The sequence below is a fragment of the Chiloscyllium punctatum genome, chromosome 13, assembly GCF_047496795.1.
Source record: "Chiloscyllium punctatum isolate Juve2018m chromosome 13, sChiPun1.3, whole genome shotgun sequence".
NCBI classification, from domain to species: Eukaryota; Metazoa; Chordata; class Chondrichthyes; order Orectolobiformes; family Hemiscylliidae; genus Chiloscyllium; species Chiloscyllium punctatum.
The window spans coordinates 27,843,965-27,857,161 of record NC_092751.1 but is presented as its reverse complement, the minus strand read 5'-3'; the positions used below and the strand labels follow the sequence as shown (position 1 = coordinate 27,857,161).

General features: G+C 46.5%; 3 non-coding genes across 3 annotated transcripts; all 3 read left to right on the top strand.

Annotated features, from left to right (window-relative positions):
• The first annotated feature begins 5,992 nt into the window (after nucleotides 1–5,992).
• Nucleotides 5,993–6,074, top strand: trnal-aag (transfer RNA leucine (anticodon AAG)). Its single transcript has one exon. It is a non-coding gene; the product is annotated as a tRNA-Leu (tRNA).
• Nucleotides 6,075–8,947: 2,873 nt separating this feature from the next.
• trnal-aag (transfer RNA leucine (anticodon AAG)) lies at nucleotides 8,948–9,029 on the top strand. Its single transcript has one exon. It is a non-coding gene; the product is annotated as a tRNA-Leu (tRNA).
• A 4,095-nt stretch (nucleotides 9,030–13,124) lies between these two features.
• trnav-cac (transfer RNA valine (anticodon CAC)) lies at nucleotides 13,125–13,197 on the top strand. Its single transcript has one exon. It is a non-coding gene; the product is annotated as a tRNA-Val (tRNA).

The following is a 13,197-nucleotide window of genomic DNA, read 5'->3' as shown; positions in this document are numbered from 1 at the left end:
GTTTCTGTGTATATATGTTTAATTTCAGGAGACAGGGTGGTGGTGGAGGGATTTGTATATGTGTTACTGTATATATCTGTTTATGGGTAGGAGATGGGGTGTCATGGAGGTTTGTGTGCGTGTGTGTGTTTCTGTGTATATCTGTTTAAGGACTGGTGACAGGGTGGTGGTGGAGGGTTGTGTGTGTATTTCTGTATATCTCTGCTTAATAATAGGAGAACAAGTTGGTGTTGGAGGATTGTGTGTGTGTGTTTCTGTGTATATTTATTTAAGGGCAGGAGACAGGGTGGTGATGGAGGATTGTGTGTGTGTTTCTGTGCATATCTGATTAATGGCAGGAAACAGGGTGGTGATGGAGGATTGTGTGTGTATTTCTGTACATATCTGTTTAATTACAGGAGACAGGTGGAGGGTTACGCGTGTGTTTCTGTGTATACCTGCTCATTGACAGGAGACAAATTGGGTGTCAAGGATTGTGTGTGCGTGTGTGTGTGTGTTCCTGTGCATGTCTGTTTAATTGCAGGAGACAGCGTGGTGGTGAAGGATTGTGTGTGTGTTTCTGTGTATGTCTATTTAATGGCAAGAGACAGGGGGATGGTGTCGAGATGTGTGTGTTTCTTTTTATACCTGTTTAATTGCCGGTGAGTGTGTGATGGTAGACCATTGTGTGTGTGAGTGTGTGTGCGTGTGTTTCTGTGTAGATCTGTGTAATGGCAGGAGACAGTGTGGTCGTGAATGATTGTGTGTGTGTGTGTTTCTGTTATATTTGTTTAATGGCAGGAGACAGGAAGGTGTTTCAGAGATTTGTGTGTGTTTCTGTGTATATCTGCTTATTGTTCGGAGGCAAAGTGTTGGTGCAGGGTAGTGTGTGTATGTGCTTCTGTGTATATCTGCTTGATAGCGTGAGACAACGTGGCGGTGGAGGCTTGTGTTTTGTGTTTTAGTGTATATCTGATTAGTGGCAAGAAACAGGGTTTTGGTGGAGGGTTGTGTGTGTTTCTGTGTATATCTGCTTATTGGCAAGAAGACAGGGGAGTAGTGGAAGGTTGTGTGCTGGTGTTTCTGTCAATAACAGTTTAATAACAGGAGACAGGTATTGGTGCAGGTTGGTGTGCATGTTTTTCTGCATTTTACGTGAACCGAACAATTTGCTGCAGAGACATTCACACATGGACACGAGCCACATTGATAATAGCTGAGTTGGAAACGTTTTGGAACTGAGTTCGAAGAGTGTCTTTTTTTTAACGTTTTCAAGATGTCAAATACGCTAAACAGCAACGCGCTATTGGAAACAGAAAGGTGAACGGTACAATGGCTTCAACTTTCAGTGCTGAATGCCACTGAGCCGCAGGAGGTGCGACTGCGGCTTGTTTCTGTAGTGTAGCGGTCATTACGTTCGCCTTAAGCGAGAAACATCCCCAGTTCGAAAGTGGGCAAAAACTTGCTGTGTTCGACAACTGCAGCCTTTGACATAGAAAAGAGCCGACCTTACTTGCTTGTTTTCCCATTTGCAAACCTGCGTTCGAATTTGCTTGAAGAAATCAACTCTCGAAGTGAACTGCAATACAATTCCATTTAAATACAGTGCAAAGAATTGTAAATGATCATAAGCCTTCTGTTTGAGAGTGGAGTTTACCCCCGTCTGATGCCCGGTTCAAAGATAGGGAAGAAGCCGATGCGCTGGTGTCACAATGCACCACGGATTCCTGAACTAATCTGTCTGTCAAATGTATCCCAAAGTCGTCTCTGAAAGACCTCATTTGGAAGGTGTCTGTCGTTATTCAACGTGCGAGAATTGGCACCAGAGATCCTGAATCATGTTTTGGAGCAGTTCGCAGGTTGGTGGCTCATTCAATCAGCAACAGCAATGAAAGAAATTACACTCTCAGAGGAACCTCTGGACCTGTGCTTTCATAGCGTCGCTCGTATTAAGGTGCGCCCCGAGATCTAAGCCACGTTGGAACTGAAACGGAGGAATCGACAGAGAGACTACAGAATGACATCGCATCCATTTGGTTTTCTTGAAATCACTGACGAGCAGGAAAATGTAAACGGGAGGGCGACTGGGGAAGTGTGGCAGTTGCAGCTCTGGTGAAACTCCTTCTTTGTGATTCACTCAGCAACCAGACACGTGAAGGTGAATCAGGCGTGAGAGCTCTTCACATCGTGAACAAAAAGCAATCAAGGGCAGTTAGCACCTCTTCCGGAGTGGGGGTGGGGTGAGGTAATTACCTTTTGACTTCTGTTACTATGTTGAGAAACTGCCTTTTAGATTGAGGTGAAAAGAAACTGCATTTCTAAAAAGCACCATGGAATTTGTTAAACTCTATTGAGACGCTTCTCATCGATTCCCACACAGGTTTCCGACTCAGTTGGTATCCATAAGGCTCATGTCCAGGTGTGAACATCTCTGCAGCAAATTTCACGGTGAAGGTAAAAGGCAAGGAAAGTGGCATCTCGAACCGGCCCCGAGGTCAGACCTTCCTCACGATGCAATCTGTCGTTCTCGGATTGGAATGCGACCTCCGGTTTTAGGGTGGAACTTTCTTTGGGACCTTATTCTGCAAGACAGACACAGTGACTGAAACTATGCTGCACGGTATGATTTGGGACACGGCCTGCTCAGCTTTGTGCATTTTCCCTGTAGTCCGGTGTGTTTCATGTTCCGTGTAAACGTGAAAGTTGTCCTGTTTCGAGCAATAGGTGAAATCATTTAGCAAAGCAAGAATCCGAATTGCAGTAATGTCCAGCAGCTGATGGTAATTTGACCCAATCATAACCGATCATATATTCTCACGGACTCACAGATACATTTGTAGCTGAATCCAGTCTGAGAAGATAGACTCAGCTTAACAGTGATTTTTGTCTGGATGGATGGGCTGTCACTATCTGCTGAGAAATTGATATTGTAGACGGGCACTTCCGAGCTGCTGTGCGAGTCGGTGAGGGATCATAGAACCCTTTTCACGTGAGTTTGCATCTGTTGTTATGCAGGAGCACAATTGGAAGTGCAAGAAAATGGCGAGGTGGCCGTGTTGGTAGTGTGGCCGAGCGGTCTAAGGCGCTGGATTAAGGCTCCAGTCTCGACAGAGGCGTGGGTTCGAATCCGACCGCTGCCATTTCTTCTGAACAGCTCCATCGGCAACAGCTTGTTAAAATGCTGTTTCGATCACTGCTGCATTTCTGTTTAAAACAGAAGAAAAATGGTTTTGCTTCCCGGGGGATTGACTGCGGTGTGGGAAAGTGCCGAATTTTCCAAAGTGCCTGTTCTGTCGTGATCGTGTTCGCCTCCCGCGGGGAAAATCGCCAGCAGCTCTACTGTTGCTTTCAGTTCCAGGCAAGTTGAGCTTTTACTGGAACCGAATGGAGACTGTTATTTCATCGCTGTTGCGAATCAGAGTCCTACGGTGACTCGACTCGCCGTCATTCGGTTTTCTGGCCAATGAGAAAATCGTTCCAATCTATTTCGATGTCATATGTTATTGAATTTCTCCCACTTTCTTCATTTCCGTCCTGGAGACATCGGAAGGGAAAGGTAATCTAATCGAGACTGCGATTGGTGAAATTCACTTTTTATGGCCCATTCTTGTCATGTTCTTTCTTTGTCGCTTTGCAGCATTGTCTGGGAAGTGGTGGTGCACTCAGGCTCCAGTATGTTTGAAAGATTAGTTTGGAATTGCCCCGTTGTCAGTTGGGTGATTACTTTATGGCTCATGCCCCCGGACTGTCTCACATTTAGCATTCGTGCTCGCTGTGTCTGAAAATGCATTTGGTTTTCCAGTTTTGTTTGTGTTCCGTGTTAAATGCTTTCTGTTTTGCGATTCGCTCAATACATTACGACTTAACAGGGTTTCTGAGGTAACTTCCAGCTGCAAAAATCCTCAACTGAGAATCTGGGAAACTTTCACGGAGTATGGTCAGTCGGAGCAAAAGTAAGGATGTCGTTCGTTTCTGCAGTGTTTCACAATACTACCTTTCCCGTGAGCAGTCGAACAGACTAAATGATTTTGCCACAGACTGCGACGGTAAGCTCCGCAAAAACGTAATTCTTTAAAGCAGGTGTGAGCAACACAACGTTATTGGGGTACACCACGTGGAAACAGATACTTCGGTGTATCACGTCCATGCTCAGCACATAGCCAAATTTAAACAAGTCCCCATTAAACAACGAGCTCATGGAAACAGAAAGGTGACAGGGAGAATGGCTTCAGGTTTCAGTGCTGGATGCCACTGAGCGCCAGCAGGGCCGTCAGAGGCCAGTTTCTGTAGTGTAGTGGTCATCACGTTCGCCGCACGCGCGAAAGGTCCCCAGTTCGAAACTGGGCAGAAGCAGCTTTATTCTTCAACTGCAGTCTTTTACATGGACAAGAACGGAGCTGACTTGCTTGCTTTCCCATCTGCAAACCTGCCTTCGAGTTTGCTTAAACAAATCTGCTCTCGTCGTGAAATGCAATGCAGTTCCATTTACTGACAGTGCAAAGCATTGTAAAGTTTTTCTCCTACCTGGTTCTGATCATATGCCATTCTGTTTGAGAGTGTAGTTACCCCCTTCTGATCCTTCCACGAAAAGCATTACCGCATTTGCATTCCTTGCGCAGGCAGCCCGGTTCAAAGATAGGGAAGAAGCCGATGCGCTGGTGTCACAATGCACCACGGATTCCTGAACTAATCTGTCTGTCAAATGTATCCCAAAGTCGTCTCTGAAAGACCTCATTTGGAAGGTGTCTGTCGTTATTCAACGTGCGAGAATAGGCACCAGAGATCCTGAATCATGTTTTGGAGCAGTTCGCAGGTTGGTGGCTCATTCAATCAGCAACAGCAATGAAAGAAATTACACTCTCAGAGGAACCTCTGGACCTGTGCTTTCATAGCGTCGCTCGTATTAAGGTGCGCCCCGAGATCTAAGCCACGTTGGAACTGAAACGGAGGAATCGACAGAGAGACTACAGAATGACATCGCATCCATTTGGTTTTCTTGAAATCACTGACGAGCAGGAAAATGTAAACGGGAGGGCGACTGGGGAAGTGTGGCAGTTGCAGCTCTGGTGAAACTCCTTCTTTGTGATTCACTCAGCAACCAGACACGTGAAGGTGAATCAGGCGTGAGAGCTCTTCACATCGTGAACAAAAAGCAATCAAGGGCAGTTAGCACCTCTTCCGGAGTGGGGGTGGGGTGAGGTAATTACCTTTTGACTTCTGTTGCTATGTTGAGAAACTGCCTTTTAGACTGAGGTGAAAAGAAACTGCATTTCTAAAGCGCACCATGGAATTTGTTAAACTCTATTGAGACGCTTCTCATCGATTCCCACACAGGTTTCCGACTCAGTTGGTATCCATGAGGCTCATGTCCAGGTGTGAACATCTCTGCAGCAAATTTCACGGTGAAGGTAAAAGGCAAGGAAAGTGGCATCTCGAACCGGCCCCGAGGTCAGACCTTCCTCACGATGCAATCTGTCGTTCTCGGATTGGAATGCGACCTCCGGTTTTAAGGTGGAACTTTCTTTGGGAACCTTATTCTGCAAGACAGACACAGTGACTGAAACTATGCTGCACGGTATGATTTGGGACACGGCCTGCTCAGCTTTGTGCATTTTCCCTGTAGTCCGGTGTGTTTCATGTTCCGTGTAAACGTGAAAGTTGTCCTGTTTCGAGCAATGGGTGAAATCATTTAGCAAAGCAAGAATCCGAATTGCAGTAATGTCCAGCAGCTGATGGTAATTTGACCCAATCATAACCGATCATATATTCTCACGCACTCACAGATACATTTGTAGCTGAATCCAGTCTGAGACGATAGACTCAGCTTACCAGTGATTTTTGTCTGTATTGATGGGCTGTCATTATCTGCTGAGAAATTGATATTGTAGACGGGCACATCCGAGCTGCTGTGCGAGTCGGAGAGGGATCATAGAACCCTTTTCACGTGAGTTTGCATCTGTTGTTATGCAGGAGCACAATTGGAAGTGCAAGAAAATGGCGAGATGGGCGTGTTGGTAGTGTGGCCGAGCGGTCTAAGGCGCTGGATTAAGGCTCCAGTCTCGACAGAGGCGTGGGTTCGAATCCCACCGCTGCCATTTCTTCTGAACAGCTCCATCGGCAACAGCGTGTTAAAATGCTGTTTCGATCACTGCTGCATTTCTGTTTAAAACAGAAGAAAAATGGTTTTGCTTCCCGGGGGGTTGACTGCGGTGTGGGAAAGTGCCAAATTTTCCAAAGTGCCTGTTCTGTCGTGATCGTGTTCGCCTCCCGCGGGGAAAATCGCCAGCAGCTCTACTGTTGCTTTCAGTTCCAGGCAAGTTGAGCTTTTACTGGAACCGAATGGAGACTGTTATTTCATCGCTGTTGCGAAACAGAGTCCTACGGTGACTCGACTCGCCGTCATTCGGTTTTCTGGCCAATGAGAAAATCGTTCCAATCTATTTCGATGTCATATGTTATTGAATTTCTCCCACTTTCTTCATTTCCGTCCTGGAGACATCGGAAGGGAAAGGTAATCTAATCGAGACTGCGATTGGTGAAATTCACTTTTTATGGCCCATTCTTGTCATGTTCTTTCTTTGTCGCTTTGCAGCATTGTCTGGGAAGTGGTGGTGCACTCAGGCTCCAGTATGTTTGAAAGATTAGTTTGGAATTGCCCCGTTGTCAGTTGGGTGATTACTTTATGGCTCATGCCCCCGGACTGTCTCACATTTAGCATTCGTGCTCGCTGTGTCTGAATCTGCATTTGGTTTTCCAGTTTTGTTTGTGTTCCGTGTTAAATGCTTTCTGTTTTGCGATTCGCTCAATACATTACGAATTAACAGGGTTTCTGAGGTAACTTCCAGCTGCAAAAATCCTCAACTGAGAATCTGGGAAACTTTCACGGAGTATGGTCAGTCGGAGCAAAAGTAAGGATGTCGTTCGTTTCTGCAGTGTTTCACAATACTACCTTTCCCGTGAGCAGTCGAACAGACTAAATGATTTTGCCACAGACTGCGACGGTAAGCTCCGCAAAAACGTAATTCTTTAAAGCAGGTGTGAGCAACACAACGTTATTGGGGTACACCACGTGGAAACAGATACTTCGGTGTATCACGTCCATGCTCAGCACATAGCCAAATTTAAACAAGTCCCCATTAAACAACGAGCTCATGGAAACAGAAAGGTGACAGGGAGAATGGCTTCAGGTTTCAGTGCTGGATGCCACTGAGCGCCAGCAGGGCCGTCAGAGGCCAGTTTCTGTAGTGTAGTGGTCATCACGTTCGCCGCACGCGCGAAAGGTCCCCAGTTCGAAACTGGGCAGAAGCAGCTTTATTCTTCAACTGCAGTCTTTTACATGGACAAGAACGGAGCTGACTTGCTTGCTTTCCCATCTGCAAACCTGCCTTCGAGTTTGCTTAAACAAATCTGCTCTCGTCGTGAAATGCAATGCAGTTCCATTTACTGACAGTGCAAAGCATTGTAAAGTTTTTCTCCTACCTGGTTCTGATCATATGCCATTCTGTTTGAGAGTGTAGTTACCCCCTTCTGATCCTTCCACGAAAAGCATTACCGCATTTGCATTCCTTGCGCAGGCAGCCCGGTTCAAAGATAGGGAAGAAGCCGATGCGCTGGTGTCACAATGCACCACGGATTCCTGAACTAATCTGTCTGTCAAATGTATCCCAAAGTCGTCTCTGAAAGACCTCATTTGGAAGGTGTCTGTCGTTATTCAACGTGCGAGAATAGGCACCAGAGATCCTGAATCATGTTTTGGAGCAGTTCGCAGGTTGGTGGCTCATTCAATCAGCAACAGCAATGAAAGAAATTACACTCTCAGAGGAACCTCTGGACCTGTGCTTTCATAGCGTCGCTCGTATTAAGGTGCGCCCCGAGATCTAAGCCACGTTGGAACTGAAACGGAGGAATCGACAGAGAGACTACAGAATGACATCGCATCCATTTGGTTTTCTTGAAATCACTGACGAGCAGGAAAATGTAAACGGGAGGGCGACTGGGGAAGTGTGGCAGTTGCAGCTCTGGTGAAACTCCTTCTTTGTGATTCACTCAGCAACCAGACACGTGAAGGTGAATCAGGCGTGAGAGCTCTTCACATCGTGAACAAAAAGCAATCAAGGGCAGTTAGCACCTCTTCCGGAGTGGGGGTGGGGTGAGGTAATTACCTTTTGACTTCTGTTGCTATGTTGAGAAACTGCCTTTTAGACTGAGGTGAAAAGAAACTGCATTTCTAAAGCGCACCATGGAATTTGTTAAACTCTATTGAGACGCTTCTCATCGATTCCCACACAGGTTTCCGACTCAGTTGGTATCCATGAGGCTCATGTCCAGGTGTGAACATCTCTGCAGCAAATTTCACGGTGAAGGTAAAAGGCAAGGAAAGTGGCATCTCGAACCGGCCCCGAGGTCAGACCTTCCTCACGATGCAATCTGTCGTTCTCGGATTGGAATGCGACCTCCGGTTTTAAGGTGGAACTTTCTTTGGGAACCTTATTCTGCAAGACAGACACAGTGACTGAAACTATGCTGCACGGTATGATTTGGGACACGGCCTGCTCAGCTTTGTGCATTTTCCCTGTAGTCCGGTGTGTTTCATGTTCCGTGTAAACGTGAAAGTTGTCCTGTTTCGAGCAATGGGTGAAATCATTTAGCAAAGCAAGAATCCGAATTGCAGTAATGTCCAGCAGCTGATGGTAATTTGACCCAATCATAACCGATCATATATTCTCACGCACTCACAGATACATTTGTAGCTGAATCCAGTCTGAGACGATAGACTCAGCTTACCAGTGATTTTTGTCTGTATTGATGGGCTGTCATTATCTGCTGAGAAATTGATATTGTAGACGGGCACATCCGAGCTGCTGTGCGAGTCGGAGAGGGATCATAGAACCCTTTTCACGTGAGTTTGCATCTGTTGTTATGCAGGAGCACAATTGGAAGTGCAAGAAAATGGCGAGGTGGGCGTGTTGGTAGTGTGGCCGAGCGGTCTAAGGCGCTGGATTAAGGCTCCAGTCTCGACAGAGGCGTGGGTTCGAATCCCACCGCTGCCATTTCTTCTGAACAGCTCCATCGGCAACAGCGTGTTAAAATGCTGTTTCGATCACTGCTGCATTTCTGTTTAAAACAGAAGAAAAATGGTTTTGCTTCCCGGGGGGTTGACTGCGGTGTGGGAAAGTGCCAAATTTTCCAAAGTGCCTGTTCTGTCGTGATCGTGTTCGCCTCCCGCGGGGAAAATCGCCAGCAGCTCTACTGTTGCTTTCAGTTCCAGGCAAGTTGAGCTTTTACTGGAACCGAATGGAGACTGTTATTTCATCGCTGTTGCGAAACAGAGTCCTACGGTGACTCGACTCGCCGTCATTCGGTTTTCTGGCCAATGAGAAAATCGTTCCAATCTATTTCGATGTCATATGTTATTGAATTTCTCCCACTTTCTTCATTTCCGTCCTGGAGACATCGGAAGGGAAAGGTAATCTAATCGAGACTGCGATTGGTGAAATTCACTTTTTATGGCCCATTCTTGTCATGTTCTTTCTTTGTCGCTTTGCAGCATTGTCTGGGAAGTGGTGGTGCACTCAGGCTCCAGTATGTTTGAAAGATTAGTTTGGAATTGCCCCGTTGTCAGTTGGGTGATTACTTTATGGCTCATGCCCCCGGACTGTCTCACATTTAGCATTCGTGCTCGCTGTGTCTGAATCTGCATTTGGTTTTCCAGTTTTGTTTGTGTTCCGTGTTAAATGCTTTCTGTTTTGCGATTCGCTCAATACATTACGAATTAACAGGGTTTCTGAGGTAACTTCCAGCTGCAAAAATCCTCAACTGAGAATCTGGGAAACTTTCACGGAGTATGGTCAGTCGGAGCAAAAGTAAGGATGTCGTTCGTTTCTGCAGTGTTTCACAATACTACCTTTCCCGTGAGCAGTCGAACAGACTAAATGATTTTGCCACAGACTGCGACGGTAAGCTCCGCAAAAACGTAATTCTTTAAAGCAGGTGTGAGCAACACAACGTTATTGGGGTACACCACGTGGAAACAGATACTTCGGTGTATCACGTCCATGCTCAGCACATAGCCAAATTTAAACAAGTCCCCATTAAACAACGAGCTCATGGAAACAGAAAGGTGACAGGGAGAATGGCTTCAGGTTTCAGTGCTGGATGCCACTGAGCGCCAGCAGGGCCGTCAGAGGCCAGTTTCTGTAGTGTAGTGGTCATCACGTTCGCCGCACGCGCGAAAGGTCCCCAGTTCGAAACTGGGCAGAAGCAGCTTTATTCTTCAACTGCAGTCTTTTACATGGACAAGAACGGAGCTGACTTGCTTGCTTTCCCATCTGCAAACCTGCCTTCGAGTTTGCTTAAACAAATCTGCTCTCGTCGTGAAATGCAATGCAGTTCCATTTACTGACAGTGCAAAGCATTGTAAAGTTTTTCTCCTACCTGGTTCTGATCATATGCCATTCTGTTTGAGAGTGTAGTTACCCCCTTCTGATCCTTCCACGAAAAGCATTACCGCATTTGCATTCCTTGCGCAGGCAGCCCGGTTCAAAGATAGGGAAGAAGCCGATGCGCTGGTGTCACAATGCACCACGGATTCCTGAACTAATCTGTCTGTCAAATGTATCCCAAAGTCGTCTCTGAAAGACCTCATTTGGAAGGTGTCTGTCGTTATTCAACGTGCGAGAATTGGCACCAGAGATCCTGAATCATGTTTTGGAGCAGTTCGCAGGTTGGTGGCTCATTCAATCAGCAACAGCAATGAAAGAAATTACACTCTCAGAGGAACCTCTGGACCTGTGCTTTCATAGCGTCGCTCGTATTAAGGTGCGCCCCGAGATCTAAGCCACGTTGGAACTGAAACGGAGGAATCGACAGAGAGACTACAGAATGACATCGCATCCATTTGGTTTTCTTGAAATCACTGACGAGCAGGAAAATGTAAACGGGAGGGCGACTGGGGAAGTGTGGCAGTTGCAGCTCTGGTGAAACTCCTTCTTTGTGATTCACTCAGCAACCAGACACGTGAAGGTGAATCAGGCGTGAGAGCTCTTCACATCGTGAACAAAAAGCAATCAAGGGCAGTTAGCACCTCTTCCGGAGTGGGGGTGGGGTGAGGTAATTACCTTTTGACTTCTGTTGCTATGTTGAGAAACTGCCTTTTAGACTGAGGTGAAAAGAAACTGCATTTCTAAAGCGCACCATGGAATTTGTTAAACTCTATTGAGACGCTTCTCATCGATTCCCACACAGGTTTCCGACTCAGTTGGTATCCATGAGGCTCATGTCCAGGTGTGAACATCTCTGCAGCAAATTTCACGGTGAAGGTAAAAGGCAAGGAAAGTGGCATCTCGAACCGGCCCCGAGGTCAGACCTTCCTCACGATGCAATCTGTCGTTCTCGGATTGGAATGCGACCTCCGGTTTTAAGGTGGAACTTTCTTTGGGAACCTTATTCTGCAAGACAGACACAGTGACTGAAACTATGCTGCACGGTATGATTTGGGACACGGCCTGCTCAGCTTTGTGCATTTTCCCTGTAGTCCGGTGTGTTTCATGTTCCGTGTAAACGTGAAAGTTGTCCTGTTTCGAGCAATGGGTGAAATCATTTAGCAAAGCAAGAATCCGAATTGCAGTAATGTCCAGCAGCTGATGGTAATTTGACCCAATCATAACCGATCATATATTCTCACGCACTCACAGATACATTTGTAGCTGAATCCAGTCTGAGACGATAGACTCAGCTTACCAGTGATTTTTGTCTGTATTGATGGGCTGTCATTATCTGCTGAGAAATTGATATTGTAGACGGGCACATCCGAGCTGCTGTGCGAGTCGGAGAGGGATCATAGAACCCTTTTCACGTGAGTTTGCATCTGTTGTTATGCAGGAGCACAATTGGAAGTGCAAGAAAATGGCGAGGTGGGCGTGTTGGTAGTGTGGCCGAGCGGTCTAAGGCGCAGGATTAAGGCTCCGGTCTCGACCGGGGCGTGGGTTCGAGTCCCACCGCTGCCATTTCTTCTGAACAGCTCCATCGGCAACAGCTTGTTAAAATGCTGTTTCGATCACTGCTGCATTTCTGTTTAAAACAGAAGAAAAATGGTTTTGCTTCCCGGGGGATTGACTGCGGTGTGGGAAAGTGCCAAATTTTCCAAAGTGCCTGTTCTGTCGTGATCGTGTTCGCCTCCCGCGGGGAAAATCGCCAGCAGCTCTACTGTTGCTTTCAGTTCCAGGCAAGTTGAGCTTTTACTGGAACCGAATGGAGACTGTTATTTCATCGCTGTTGCGAAACAGAGTCCTACGGTGACTCGACTCGCCGTCATTCGGTTTTCTGGCCAATGAGAAAATCGTTCCAATCTATTTCGATGTCATATGTTCTTGAATTTCTCCCACTTTCTTCATTTCCGTCCTGGAGACATCGGAAGGGAAAGGTAATCTAATCGAGACTGCGATTGGTGAAATTCACTTTTTATGGCCCATTCTTGTCATGTTCTTTCTTTGTCGCTTTGCAGCATTGTCTGGGAAGTGGTGGTGCACTCAGGCTCCAGTATGCTTGAAAGATTAGTTTGGAATTGCCCCGTTGTCAGTTGGGTGATTACTTTATGGCTCATGCCCCCGGACTGTCTCACATTTAGCATTCGTGCTCGCTGTGTCTGAAAATGCATTTGGTTTTCCAGTTTTGTTTGTGTTCCGTGTTAAATGCTTTCTGTTTTGCGATTCGCTCAATACATTACGAATTAACAGGGTTTCTGAGGTAACTTCCAGCTGCAAAAATCCTCAACTGAGAATCTGGGAAACTTTCACGGAGTATGGTCAGTCGGAGCAAAAGTAAGGATGTCGTTCGTTTCTGCAGTGTTTCACAATACTACCTTTCCCGTGAGCAGTCGAACAGACTAAATGATTTTGCCACAGACTGCGACGGTAAGCTCCGCAAAAACGTAATTCTTTAAAGCAGGTGTGAGCAACACAACGTTATTGGGGTACACCACGTGGAAACAGATACTTCGGTGTATCACGTCCATGCTCAGCACATAGCCAAATTTAAACAAGTCCCCATTAAACAACGAGCTCATGGAAACAGAAAGGTGACAGGGAGAATGGCTTCAGGTTTCAGTGCTGGATGCCACTGAGCGCCAGCAGGGCCGTCAGAGGCCAGTTTCTGTAGTGTAGTGGTCATCACGTTCGCCTCACACGCGAAAGGTCCCCAGTTCGAAAGTGGGCAGAAACA